Source organism: Leucopleurus acutus (assembly GCF_964270905.1).
Source record: "Leucopleurus acutus genome assembly, chromosome: 8".
NCBI lineage: Eukaryota > Metazoa > Chordata > Mammalia > Artiodactyla > Delphinidae > Leucopleurus > Leucopleurus acutus.
Genome location: NC_139151.1, coordinates 101,308,161 through 101,323,277, shown reverse-complemented (window position 1 = coordinate 101,323,277; position 15,117 = coordinate 101,308,161). Strand labels below are relative to the sequence as shown.

At 44.2% G+C, this 15,117-nt stretch overlaps 1 pseudogene across 1 annotated transcript; it reads right to left on the bottom strand.

Annotated features, from left to right (window-relative positions):
* Positions 1 to 12,586: 12,586 nt before the first annotated feature.
* Positions 12,587 to 13,151, bottom strand: LOC309965516 (large ribosomal subunit protein mL40-like; annotated as a pseudogene). The gene has a single exon. The product of its transcript is annotated as a large ribosomal subunit protein mL40-like (transcript).
* Between the last annotated feature and the right edge of the window lie 1,966 nt (positions 13,152 to 15,117).

Below are 15,117 nucleotides of genomic sequence, written 5' to 3'. Positions count from 1 at the left end.
TGTAAGATGGGGACTTCCCTGGCGGGCCAGTGGTTAGGGCTCTGTGCTTCCACTGCAAGGGGCGTGGGTTGGATCCCTGGTCCAGAACTAAGAAAGTGTAAGATGGCCCTTCTGATATTCAGATAGTGATGATACCAACAGAACATAAACCATGCTGTTAAAAAAGAAGAAGAAGAAGAAACAACAGGCCCCAGAACAGAGTCATTTGCCCCCATGACAGCAAACCAAGACTTAATTGCATTTTCAACCTCTCCCAGGAATGTGACCTATGAACAGATAATCTGAAATTTCCTGATCAGCGCTAGTGAGGTAATCTGCATAAAGACCCCTTCCGTTCCCTTCCCCCAAAAAAGAATATGACCTGGCCTGAAACAGTTCTTTCCTTTTGCTAATAACTTCCCTACCCATCCGTCCTTCCTTCTGTAAAACCCTTCCATTTTGTACAGTTCCGCAGAGCACTTTTCTGTTTACTGGATAGGATGCTGAATCATTAAATAAAGCCAATTAAATCTTCAGATTTATTCAGTTGAATTTTTTTATTTATCAGTGCTTAGAATGAGACATGCTTAGATGCTCAGGTGGGGCCACTTTGTGACCACAAAAATGACTTGGCCTTTCTCTGAGTGACTGGGTCTTTTTTTGTGGTACGCGGGCCTCTCACTGCTGTGGCCTCTCCCGTTGCGGAGCACAGGCTCCGGACGCGCAGGCTCAGTGGCCATGGCTCACGGGACCAGCTGCTCCGCGACATGTGAGATCCTCCTGGACTGGGGCACGAACCTGTGTCCCCTGCATCGGCAGGTGGACTCTCAACCACTGCGCCACCAGGGAAGCCCGGTCTTTTTTTTTTTTTTTTTTTTTTGGCCACACCACGCGGCTTGTGGGATGTTCCCTGACCAGGGATTGAACCTGGGCTCCCCCGGAATCCTAACCACTAGGCCACCAGGGAATTCCCGATTGGTGTTTCTTTACCAAAGATACAACTCTAGCCCTCTGTGAATCCTCCTGCCTCCTAGGTAAGCATTATAAAGATACCCAGTCTGAATTGCCTCTTCTTGACAGCATTTAATCCAGAACTGGTCCCTACTTTCCTAATCCCTCCGCAGAACCGTGGAACAAAAACCCAGATTTAAGGAGATACACACAAGGGTGTCCCCAGGATGCACTCTCCTTACTGCTTCAAGTTAAATAAACCTGACTTTTTTTGACTATGAGTGTGTTTCTGGTGGTCTTTGGTCAAGGGCTTTGACAACCTTAACCAATTTATTTTGCTTACATTTTCTATTTTTAGATATATGAAGAATGATATATGATAAAAATCTACCTCAAGATATCAGTAAGTCTAAAGACCTCTTTTAATAACTATAAAATACAATTCCAAGAGATAAGAAATCATGTGTCAGAACTTGGCAGCGTTTTTTGTTAGGGTTGCCTAAAATAATGGTTCATGTTGCATCTTTCCCTAGATAGAATGAAATCCAATCAGTTGCAAAAGCAAGACTCAACTCTGGTTCTGCCAGTTCCCTGGCCTTGCTCTTTCCACTACAGCACCACCACGCTGCCTCACAGTGAACTTTAAATAGTTGTTAAATGAATAAAAAAGTAGATATTATTAGCTTTTACACACACACACACACACACACACAGAAACAGAATCCGAGAGGAGTCATTTGAGATCAAACGACTTGCAAGTCACAGCGCGATTCTGACTGCAAAGCTTCCGCTCTTTTCCATCATGCCTGCTGCTGAGGGAGCCCTCCCTGCACCAAGCCTCCGAGGGGAAACTCTGGACCATCTTAGATGGAGTTGTTACCAGTTCCCATCCCAGCTACGTAGTCCGTGCTGAGTCCTTTTTGAAGGAATTGGAATTTGAATTGCTGAGCTAGCCCCATGTGGAGGAGAGAGGGTCGAGATTTACTAGACAGGTATGTCTGCAGCTTGGGAGTTTGGCCTTGCATTATGAGATTCCTAAAACAGGGGAAGGACAGACTGGAGATCGGAGAGTTGAAAACAATGGCCTCTGTTCCAGTAATTAGCTGCTCCAGCCCATTCCCCGCATCATTCCCTGGGTTGGAGGCCCAAGCTGGGATGAAGCATTGCCTTTTTTTTTTAACATTAAAAAAAAAAAAAATTGTAGTTAATTTACAATGTTGTTAGCTTCAGGTGTACAGCAAAGTGATTCAAACTGTTTCAAATTTTATTGTTCAGTATATATTTTTTAAAATGGGTATCGTTGTTGTGACTTTTATATATTTATTTATTTTTAAAAATAAATTTATTTTATTTTATTTTTGGCTGTGTTGGGTCTTCGTTGCTGCATGTGGGCTTTCTCTAGTTGCGGTGACTGGGGGCTACTCTTCGTTGCCGTGCGCGAGCTTCTCTTTGCGGTGGCTTCTCCTGTTGCTGAGCGCAGGCTGTAGGTGTGCAGGCTTCAGTAGTTGTGGCGCACAGGCTTAGTTGTTCCGCGGCATGTGGGATCTTCCCAGACCAGGGCTCAAACCCGTCTCCCCTGCGTTGGCATGTGTCACCAGGGAAGCTCCTATATATATACATTTATATACTTTTCCATGATAGGTTGTTACCAGACGTGGAATGGAAGCATTTCCTTTTGATACAGCTCTTACTGTTGGCATTGGGGGTCTTGGTGATGAGATGGGGCGGGTGGGGTGGGCTGCTGTGGGAAATGAAGCTAGATGATGAGAGGGCTGTTTGAAGGCTAAGAGGAGGGGTGTGGCTTCACTCCTAACTTCCTTGGCATTTTGTAGCTGCCTACAAAAGCCATAATAAATATATGTCCATGCTGTTTAGCTCAATAATCCTATTACCATAGGTTACCTTAAAGTCATCTGAAAGCAGAAAAATGATAACCTAACAAAGATGTCATAGCGGTCACTGCTTGAACTATTCATTCCCTAGAACTTAGACTGTCATTCCTTGCTGAAATCTTATTCAGTTCTTGCATGTAGCCCAGGGTCCCCTTCTCTTGGTTCCTGAGTCAGTTTCAACACCTCTACTGTGTAACTCGTGCTATAATCACTTGTCAGCATCTCCCAGTCCCTCAGTTTGTGGGTTCCCAGAGGGCAGGTTTATTTCTCATGCACCTTTCTAGTTCCAGCACTGTTCCAGGAGCTATGGTGTCTACACCGCAAAGATCTTGTTCAAACAAAATGGATTTATTGGCTCATGAATTCAGGGAAGGGCTGAGTGCCTGATCATGGGGAGGGCAGGGAGACAGGCAGGATGCAAACGCCACCAGTACGATCTTTCCATCTTAGTCTCTGCCTCTTTCTGTGCATCAGCCTTATTCTCTCCTTGTTAGATGGGTTTTTTTTTTTCCCATTTAGCAGGAGATTTCCCACCATTTCCCATACACTAGCTTCTAGCTCAGTACATTTCAAACCTTGTTTCTCGTCCACTGCCCACCTGGGCCTTGGGTGCCAGGCGCTGTAGACCACACTCCTATCACCAGATGACTTCTGGCCTCGCACTTTGGTGTCACAAAGTGACCTGAGTCAGCTTAGTGGGCAGTAGGAGAGTTTCTGGAAGCCATGCCTACTCAGGACAGCTGTCAGTAACTGTATAGGGAAGTGGCTACGAACGATACACACTATACCAGTAAGCCCCTGCTACCGAACTACTACACCGCTACTGAACGCAACAGTTGGGAACTGCCAGTGGCCATCCCTCCTCCACTTGACATGAGGGGAAGAATGGTGGAAAAGAAGGGAGAAAAAACTCAGCCAATCGAATGCAACAGGAATTTTTGGAATGAATTAATATAATAGTAAAATACTAGAAATAGCCACAACGCCCAATAATAGGAATTGGCTAATTAAATGGTGGTGTGATAGCACCACAAAGAACAAATTTCCAGATTGTAACAACATGGAAGATCATTTATGGAATAATGTTAAGTGTGCAAACCCACAAACATACACAGATCTTCCTCGATTTACATCCCCATAAACCCTTCTTAAGTTTGAAACGGTGCAACTCAGATTCGGACTTGAACCCACGGTCTTTTAATTGAGATCACACAGCTGGCCTCAGGACTTAATGAAATTCAGGTTTTTTATGTCTCATCACAGAAAGAATTCAGTGAGAGACAAAGCGATTATTAAGAAGTGGACTTATTTAGAGAGATACACATTCCATAGACGAACGCGGTCTGTCTCAAAAGGTGAGAAGGGCCTTGGGAGAAACACACTTCACAGAGTGTGGGCCATCTCAGAAGGCAAGAGGCCCCAAAATATTTATGCTGTGGTTAGTTTTTATGGGCTGGGTAATTTCATAGGCTAACGAGTGGGAGGATTATTCCAACTATTTTGGGGAAGGGGCAGAGATTTCCAGGGATTGGGACATCGCCCACTTTTTGACCTTTTATGGTTAGCCTTAGAACTGCCATGGCACTGGTGGGTGTGTCATTTAGCATATGCTAATGTATTACAATGAGCACGTAATGAGGCTCAAGGGCTACTGGAAGTCGAATCTTCCTCCATCTTGGGCCCAGTTGGTTCTAACCAGTTTTTGTTATGTCCTATGGCTATGTCATTCTTTTAAAGATCACGCCATGCCCCCTTCCTTCCTGTTTCAAGTTGAAAGTATTGTAAGTAGAAAATGCATTTCATACACCTAACCTACTGATCATCGTATCCCAGCCTAGCCTTTCTTAAACATTAGCCTACAGTTGGGCAAAATCATTTAACACAAAGCCTATTTAATAATAAAATGTTGGGCTTCCCTGGTGGCTCAGTGGTTGGGAGTCCACCTGCCGATGCAGGGGACGCGGGTTCATGCCCCGGTCCGGGGGGGATCCCGCGTGCCGTGGAGCGGGCAGCGGTGGGCGGCCCACATACTGGAAAAAATAAATAACTAAATAAAATAAAATGTTGAATATCTCATGTTTTATTGACTACTGTACTGAAAGTGAAAAGCAAAATGGTTGTCTGAGTACAGAATGGTTGTTTACCCTTGTGATTATGTGGCTGACTGGGAGCTGTGGCTACCGCTGCCCAGCATCACGAGAGAGGCTGCATATTGCTAGCCTGGAAAAGGATCAAAATTCAAAATTCAAAGTATGGTTTCTACTGAATGTATATCATTTTCCGCCCATCATAAAGTTGAAAATCATAAGTCAAACGATCGTGAGCCAGGGACCACCTGTACACTATGATTACGTTGAAGCAAAAAATTGAATAACATTGCTACAGATTGGAAGTAAACATGAGAAATGGAAATAAGTCTGTTATGATGGCAGAATTATTGGTGAAAAAATATAAACATTGAAAATAGCGATGATAGGAACTTCCCTGGTGGCGCAGTGGTTAAGAATCCACCTGCCAATGCAGGAGACACGGGTTTGAGCCCTGGTCCGGGAAGATCCCACATGCCGCGGAGCAACTGAGCCCGTGCGCCACAACTACTGAGCCCGTGTGCCTAGAGCCCATGCTCTGCAACAAGAGAAGCCACCATAGTGAGAAGCCTGCGTGCTGCAACGAAGAGCAGCCCCTGCTCGCCGTAACTAGAGAAAGCCCCCGTGCAGCAACGAACACCCAATGCAGCCATAAATAAATAATAAATAAGTTTATTTAAAAAATTGCGATGACATTTTTATATATAAAGGTATTCATGAAATTTTAACTGACAATAGAGATTACAAAACGGTATGTAGATCGTAATCCTAATTATGTTAAAAATAACATCAGTGTGATTATATATATATATGTAAGAAATTATATAACAATAAACACTAAGCTGTTATTGTTGGTTAACCCTTAATGGTGGGATTATAGCTTTTACATTTTTAAGTTTTCTGTATTGTCTGATTCTTTTTACTTTTACATCAGAATTTAATATATAGTCATTTCTATTAAAGAAACAAGGCTCCCGATGCAGCAGACATTAGACAAACGTCTCATAATGCAGGAATGGCAAGTATTTGGCCCATTGGCTGTGGTAGATTGGCTTATTTCCAACTATTCCACTCCCCCCATAAGATTACAGGCCCAGCCCCGCTGCCTTGAGACTTTTTAGTGCCTCTCATTAGGCAAGGAATATTTATCCATCCCACTGACTCTGGGCTTGGCAGACTTGCCTTGTCCAATGGAGTGTAAGCGGGCATGAGGTAAGCTACATCCTAGCTGAGGCCTCATGCATGTTTGTGTGACCTGCCTTGGCCTTTCCTGCTTGTGCCACCCACCATGAGAAGAGCATGCCCCAGGGAGACGCTGTTTCTTCAGCCTGGGTCCTAGAATGGGAGACACCCAAGTCCAGCTGGCCCGGTAGAGGCACAGTTGACCCACAGACCTGTGAGCAAGAAATAAATGTTGGCTTTTCTCTTTTTTTTTTTTGGCTGCACCCTGCGGCATGCGGGATCACAGTTCTCCAAGCAGGGATCAAACCCGAGCCCTCTGCAGTGGAAGCGAGGAGGCTTAACCACTGGACTGCCAGGGAAGTCCCCAGTGTTCGTTTTTCTAAACAACTGCATTTTGGGGTTGTTTGTTACACAGCCTTGCCACAGCAAGAAGCTGAATAACACTCCAGATCCTGCATTTTCTCCCCAATCCCCTTGTTCTTTTTTGAAAAAAATTTTATATGGCTGAGGGTGGCATTAGGGGGACAAACCCTCTTGGTTTGCCTGAATGATTGAGGGGTTTCCTAGGACATGGGACTTGCAGGTTTTTAAAAATAGCTTTATTGAGGGCTTCCCTGGTGGCGCAGTGGTTGAGAGTCCGCCTGCCGATGCAGGGGACACGGGTTCGTGCCCCGGTCCGTGAAGATCCCACATGCCGTGGAGTGGCTGGGCCCGTGAGCCATGGCCGCTGGGCCTGCGCGTCTGGAGCTTGTGCTCCGCAACGGGAGAGGCTGCAGCGGTGAAAGGCACGCGTACCGCAAAAAAAAAAGCTTTATTGAGATATAATTTACATTCCATACAATTCACTCATTTACAGTGTACAATTCAATGCTTTTTTAGTATAGTCACAGAGTTGTACAACCGTCACAACAGTCTAATCTTAGAACATTTTTGTCCCTCCTAAAAGAGGCTCCAGACTCATCAGTAGTCACTAGCCATTGTCCCCACCCCCCCCATCCCACAGCAACCACTAATCTACATCCTGTCTATACATTTGCATATTTTGGACATTTCATATAAATGGAATCATACAGTATGGCCTTTTGTGGCTGATTTCTTTTAATTAGCATGTTTCCTAGGTTCATCCTTGTTGTTAACATGTATCAGTGCTCCATTTCTTTCATTGCTGGACAATATTCAGTTGTATATATAGACCACATTTTACTCATCCCTTCATCAGTAGTGGACATTTGGGTTGTTTCCACTTTTGGGCTACTGTGAATAGTGCTGCTATGAACATTTATGTACAAGTTTTTGTTTGCACATCTGTTTTCAGTTCTTTTGGGTGTATGCCTAGGAGTGGAATTGCTGAGTGATACGGTAATTCTATGTTTAACTTACTGAGGAGCTGCCAAACTGTTTCCCACAGCTGCTGCACGGTACATTCCTACCAGCAGTGTAAGAGGAATCCAATTTCTCCACATCCTTGCCAACACTTGTTATTGTCCATCTTTTATATTACAGCCATCCTAGTGGGTGCACAGTGGTATATCATAGTGGTTTTGATTTGCATTTCCCTAATGACTAATGATGTTGAACATCTTTTCATGTGCTCTTTCCCCATTTGTGTATCTTCTTTGGAAAAATGTCTATTGAAATTCTTTGCTTGTTATAAAATTAGGTTATTACTCTTTGTATGGTTGAGTTGTAAGGGTTCATTATACAGTCTGGAACCTAGACCCTTCTCTGATATATGATTTGTAAATATTTTCTATTCTGTGGAGTGTCTTTTTACTCTCTTAATTTGCAGCACAAAAGTTTTAAATTTTGATGTAGTCCAATTTATTTTTCTTTGGTCACTTTTGCTTTTGGTGGTGTGTCTACCAGCCTCCTTGTTCGTGGCCGACATCCCGAAGCAGTTATGGCTTTTTTTCCTCACTGAAACTGGATGCCACCTACCTTGAAACTTTCCTCAACACTGTGCTATAGGCATTGTAGTGGTTAAAAGCCCAAGCTCTGGAGACAAACTGTGTGGGTTCAAATCCCCACTTAATGGTGCTACCACTTAATGGTGGTGTTTTCTTCACCTGAGGGTCACTTGCCAGGTGAGCACAGTGCTGGGTGTAGGCGAGAGAAATCAAGGATGGGTATAGACCAGTAGGATAATTAATATAGCTTATCTTGCATATGCTCTTGTAATGGATTGGACTTAATGGAGGGCCTGAACAGATCTGAGAGTTCAGGATGTGGACCACACAGGAAACTCTGGTGCATTACTTCACATCTTCTCAGGCACACACCTCTTTACCAGCCACTGTTGCCAGCTTCGCACAGGTACAGCCCGACTGCATTTTGCCCATACTTTGCACGTCTCACTTCTTGCTCTGGGGCTTCTCTGACCCCTCGGTGTGGGATGCTTGGAGACCCACTCAGCACTAATATATGCGCACCCTAGAAGAGGGTGGCATGAATGCCCCTGGGGCCATCGTTGACCAAAAGGGATGGGAGCTAATGAATAAGTGCTTACACATCTGTCCTTCACTTTGTTTCCCCAAAGATACCAAAAGAAGGGGTGAAGGATGCTGAACAGGTATAAACAACAGCTACCCACTTTTTCTACTAAAAAAGAATCTATAGAAGGATCCCAGGAATCTATACGTGTAACAAGCCCTATAGGTGACTCCTATGCACACTAAACAAGTTTGCAAAACACTGAATTAGGGTGTTTTCTGAAGGAATTTACATCATAAGAGGAGCAGAGGTTACAGCCCTGGCACACTTGAACATTCTCTTGCATCACACAGAAAAGCACCATATGACTGTCTGTCTCCATCTCCATCTTCATGGATGTTTCCTCTTCTGATGTGGCATTCCCGTCCTCAGATGCACCGAGCATGTGTACATGAACTTCCTTCTTAGTCTCTATGTAAGATGACTTCTGTCTTCCTAAGGAAGGCTCCAGCCCTCTTCCACAGGAGGAGGTTTTCCTTCTGGGTTCCTTCCTGCATCCTGTTGTCTAAAGAGAGCAGGGTCCTGGGCTTCAGCCGGAAGGGCACTGATGTTCGCTTCCTGCCAGCCCAGCAACTATGGGTGATGAACGGCCTCTAGGACCCAGAGCGAGGATGCCTATAGTGGAGCCACCAATTTTATTAGCTCGGCTGGAAGAGTGAAAGCTGCAGGGCCTGCTGGTTCCCTTATTAGATTTCATTCCTAGGTAAGCACATCTTTCAAAGACCCCCCAAAATTTTCTGGAAGCAGTAAGGATAAACGTCTAAAAAAATGTTTTCCCCATTTGCATGGCTCTCTCTCTTTTCAGAAAGTATTCCTTCCTGCACTGCTTGGGTCTTGGGGGCATCATTAATCCATACCCACTCTTATTTATTTGTTTGTTTGTTTATGGCCACGCTGCACAGTCTGTGGGATCTTAGTTCCCCGACCAGGGATCGAACCCGCACCCCCTGCAGTGGAAATGCGGAGTCCCAACCACTGGACTGCCAGGGACGTCCCAATCACACCCACTTTCAATGGCTGCTTGACTTACGACCCAGGGAGTAGTTTTCATTAAGTTCTTTTGACTTAGAGCCTCCCTCTGGTAAAGTTGATAGTGGTGGCGTTGGGGGATTTGGTAATTCTTTCTGATTTAAACAGTACAACATGTGGCCGACCTGACTTTGGCTTATTCTAGGGCAGAGGGAAGGACTCCCCATTTCCACAATGGGGACCATGTCTCATATATCTGGTCATGTCTTTCCCTTACTTAAAATTCATCCATGGTTCCCAGTTACTCAAGGATAAAGTCCAAAATGATTAGCCTCACTTTCAAGCCTTTTATGATCTCGTCCCTGCTGGTCTCCTGTATTATTAAGGACTCTTCAACTGCACATGATAAAAAACCAAGTGCAAACTGGGTCAAGTGAAAGAGAGTAAGTATTTGCCCATACATACGAAAAGTCCTGAGCTACACTGGCTTCAGGCACAGCTGGATTCAGAAGCACACCTGTTTTGGGGAATGTCATTTCTCTCCATCTCCAGGCTCTGTCCTCTGTATTGGCTTCATTTTCAGGGAGAATCCACTATGTGGTGGCAGAGATGAACACATAGTGACTTCAGGTTTATAATCTGGTAGTTTATCAAGCTCAGCAGGGAGTGAATGCAACTTGTCCAGCAAATTCTAGGAAAGTTCAGAGGATGCCTATTATTAGTGAGGCCAGGTCGTACACCCGTCCTTGGACCACCCTTTTGGCTTACTGTCCACTTCTGCTGCTTTGCGGGTGGGATCACCCCAAATGAACGACTTTTTTGAGAGTGATGTATGGGTATTTCCAAAGGATATTTGAGATGATATTATTTTAAGAGGAGGATGTGGCATACACCATCGCCTAACAAATAGCTGTGTTCCTCTTTTCTAAAAATTAATTAATTTTTTTGGCTGCATTAGGTCTTCATTGTTGGGTCTTCGTTGCTGCGCACGGGCTTTCTCTAGTTGCGGAGAGCGGGGGCTACTCTTCGTTGTGGCGCACCGGCTTCTCATTGTGGTGGCTTCTCTTGTTTCAGACCTCGGGCTCTAGGCGTGGGGGCTTCCGTAGTTGCGGCTCGCGGGCTCTAGAGCACAGGCTCAGTAGTGGCGGCGCACGGGCTTAGTTGCTTCAGAGCATGTGGGATCTTCCCGACGCAGGGCTCGAACCTGCGTCCTCTGCAGTTGCAGGCGGATTCTCAACCACTGCGCCACCAGGGAAGTCCCAGCTGTGTTCCTCTTCTTCCTTGCTAACAGAGTCCAAATTTCTTTAGATGGTAAGGGAAGGAGAGCCCCTCACTCAGCCTCGGGATGAATCATAATTGGTTGAACCCAAGGCCTGGAATCCCATTCCTATTATAGTGATTGGTTTGTGGGTCTGCATGTGACCTGGCTCTAGCCAATGAGAATCTAAGGGGCAGGCTGCTGGGGGGCTCCTGGGAAATATTTTCCTCCCTGAGAAAATAAGTGAGGACATCAAGGAGAAGCCTCTGCCTACATTCTTAGGATATTGTCATGGGAAGATGAGAAGCTTAAAGCTGTGGCAGCCATCTTGAAACCATGAAGAGAAAGTGAGATTCACAGAGAAGCCAATGCATCAATCTGCCTCAGTTGAGAAGCTGAATTATCTAAACTTATAGTACCTTCTCTTGACTTAAAAAAAAATTGTGCTAAAATACACAAAACATCAAATTCACCATTTTAACCAATTTATTTTTTTGTTTTTGTTTGTTTTTACTGTATGATATCACCCATATGTGGAATCTAAAACAAACAAACTGGTGAACACAACAAAAAAGAAACAGACTCACAGATATAGAGAACAAACCCATGGCTACCCGTGGGGAGAGGGAAGTGGGGAAGGGCAACACAGAGGCAGGGGATCAAGAGGTACAAACCATTATGTATAAAATAAGCTACAAGGTTTGTTTTCTATGTTTGTGAGTCTGTTTCTGTTTTGTAAATAAGTTCATTGGTATCATTTTTTTAGATTACACATATAAGTGATACATGATATTTGTCTTTGTCAGACTTCCTTCACTTAGCATGATAATCTTTAGGTCCATCCATGTTGCTGCAAATGACATTATTTCTTTCTTTTTTATGGCTGAGTAATATTCCATTATATATATATATCTATATATATATCTATATATATATCTCACATTTTCTTTATCCATTCATATGTCGGTGGACACTTAGGTTGCTTTCATGTCTTGGTTACTAAAGGGGAAAGGGGACAGGAGGGGTAAATTAGAAGTTTGGGATTAGCAGATACACACTACTATATATAAAATAGATTAGAAAACAAGGTTCCACTGTATAGCACAGGGAACTATATTCGATATCTTGTAATAAACTCTAATGGAAAAGAATCTGAAAAAGAATATGTATATATATGTGTGTGCGTGTGTGTGTGTATGTATGTATATAATATACGTATATAACTGAATCACTTTGCTGTACACCAGAAACTAAGACAACATTGTAAATCAACTATACTTCAATTTAAAAAAATAGATGAAGGGAATTCCCTGGCAGTTCAGTAGTTAGGATGTAGCTCTTTCACTACCGAGGGCTCGGGTTCAATTCCTGGACGGCGACCTAAGACCCCACAACTCACGTGGTGCGGCCAAAAGAAGAAAAAAGAGAAAAAGAAAGCCACAGGATATACTGTACAAGACAGGGAACACGGCCAATATTCTACAATAACTATAAATGGTGCACAACCTCTAAAAATTGTGAATCACTATACTGTACACCTGCAACCCACGCAATACGGTACATCAACTATACCTCCATTAAAAAAACAACAAAAACTGCATGCATCTTACCACGCTTCCAGTGTACTAGACATTTCTTGCTCCTCCTGTGCAATCAGAATGACTCCCTTATAATAGATCAATATGTTCTGAGATGTCCAAATGGCCCAAGTCAAGCATTGAGCCCTGGTCATTCCGGCTCTCAGGGCCAGTGTGTTCTGGGGACAGCTGCCTGCAGCTCTAACTCTTGAACTCCACCTGTGTGTACACCTTGGTGATGTCGTGGTACCTGCCTTCCGGGGGCTGGTAGTTGGAGATCGGCGGCGTGTACTCTAGCCCCTGTCTCTCAAAGGGGAATAGACTGGGGTCCCGCTCGGTGGCTGCCTCGTGGCGTTCCGGGGATGTGAGCCGCAGCTCCTGCAGACTCCCTGCCGGGCCTCAAGCATGGACCTGATGGCGTCCTTCTCCAACTCCATGTTGTAGAGCGACCACTTCTTCAGAAGCAGAGCTCTCTGCTCGCTCTCCTCCAAGGGGAGCTGCACCGCAGGCCGGTGTCTCACTTTCCCCGGAAACTTCACAGGCGTGATAAAATCCTTAAGGGGAATTAGCTCGCGGCCGTCATGGCATCCTTTTCTTCAAGAGGTCTTTGGCAGCTTGGCCTTTTGTTTGGATTTTTCTTCTCCTTCTTTTGCTCCTTCTCCTTCTTCTTCCTCTTCCTCTTTCTCCTACTCTTCCTCAGGGGCTCTGCTCTCTTGGGAACAAGTCCCCAGAAGCACAACCATGAAGCTCTCGTGGTGTCTCTCATCTGTGTCTGCCAAGCTCCCGGAAGCTGGGTCAGGGGCACAGGGGCACTCCAGCAGGGACCTTCTAACCACTTTAAAGTGTATAACTCAGTGGTGTTTGGTATGTTCACCATGTATGAAACCATTACCACTATCTAGTTCCAGAATATTTTCATCACTCCAAAAGGAAATCCCAATTCTCCTCGCCCCAGCCTCTGGCCATCCCTGCTCTATTTTCTGCATTTGCCTATTCTGAATATTTCAAATAAATAGAATCATTAGACAGTATGTGGCCTTTCGTATCTGGCTTCTTAGCATAATGTTTTCAAGGTTCATCTATGAACCTTGCAACTTGTATCAGTACTTCATTTCTTTCTGAGGCTGAATAATATTCCACTGTATGGACATACCACATTTTATTTACCCGTTCATCAGCGATGGACATTTGGGTTGTTTCCACCTTTTGGCTATTGTGGATAATACTGCTATGAACATTCATGTATGAGTTTTCGTTTGAACACCTGTTTTCACTTTTGAGTATATGCCTAGGAGTGGAACGATATGGTACTTCTGTGTTTAACTTACTGAGGAATTGCCAAAGTGTTTTCCGCAGTGGCTGCACCATTTTATACCCCCACCAGCAATGCAGAACGGTTTTAATTTCTTTGCATCCCAGCCAACACTTGGCTGTTTTCTGTATTTATGATTATAGTCATTCTAGTGGATGTGAAGTGGTATCTTATTGTGGTTTTGATTTGCATTTACCTACTTACCAATGACAATGAACACTTTTTTCATGTGTTTTTTGGCCATTTGTATATCTTTTTTGGAGAAATGTCTATTCAAGTCCTTTGCCCATTTTTGAATTGGGTTGTTTAGTTTTTGTTGTTGTTGAGATTTAGGAGTTCTCTATATAGTCTGAATATTAATCCCTTATCAGATATATGATGTGCAAATGTTTTCTCCCATTCTGTGGGTTGCCTTTTTACTCTGTTGATATTGGCTTTTGGTGCACAAAATGTTTAATTTTTGTAAAGTCCAATTTGTCTTTTTTTTTCTTTTGTTGCCTGTGACTTTGGATATATCCAAGAAATCATGCCAAATGCCATGTCATGAAAATTTTGCCCTATATTTTCCTCTAAGAGTTTTGTAGTTTTAGGTCTTACACTTGTCTTTGATTCGTTTTGTGTTAATTTTTAAAAATTGAAATGTTGTTAATGTACAATATTATGTTATCATTATGTAATGCCCCTCTTTATCCCTGCTTTGTCTAAAATTAATATAGCTACTACTACTTTCTTTTAATTAGTGTTAACATGGAATATCTTTCTCAATCCGCTTACCTTTTTTTTTTTTTGCGGTACGCGGGCCTCTCACTGCTGTGGCCTCTCCCGTTGCGGAGCACAGGCTCCGGACGCGCAGGCTCAGCGGCCATGGCTCACGGGCCCAGCCGCTCCGCGGCATGTGGGATCTTCCCGGACCGGGGCACGAACCCGTGTCCCCCGCATCGGCAGGCGGACTCTCAACCACTGCGCCACCAGGGAAGCCCTGTTCACCTTTTTATTTGCTGTTAGGACAGACTAGCAACTTGCAAGCTTCTTAGGTGCTGCACCCGAAGGACCGTTATCTTTTATCCGCATGACTTTAATCTTTCACCAGACGATATTCTACGTTTACTCTTTGGGCTCCTGCGCTGAGAAATTGATCACGTCAAGTTAGGGACTGAGCTGGATTGGGGATAAGTTCCAGTTTTATGAATACTCTATCTACCTTTGTTTCATCCTCATTTCTCAGGCATGAGCCTTCTGGGCTTTTGAATGAGAGCCTAGACATTCTCTGTCTCAGCCTGTGGGCTGTGGGAGGTTTTATTCTGTGTTTCGGAGGTTTTGAGTTTAACTCTACCACCTCCCGCCCCACGTATCTTCAAAAGCCCCTTTGTTTCAGGCAGGCCCTCTTTCTGTAATTGGACTTTGGCTCCTAAACACCACG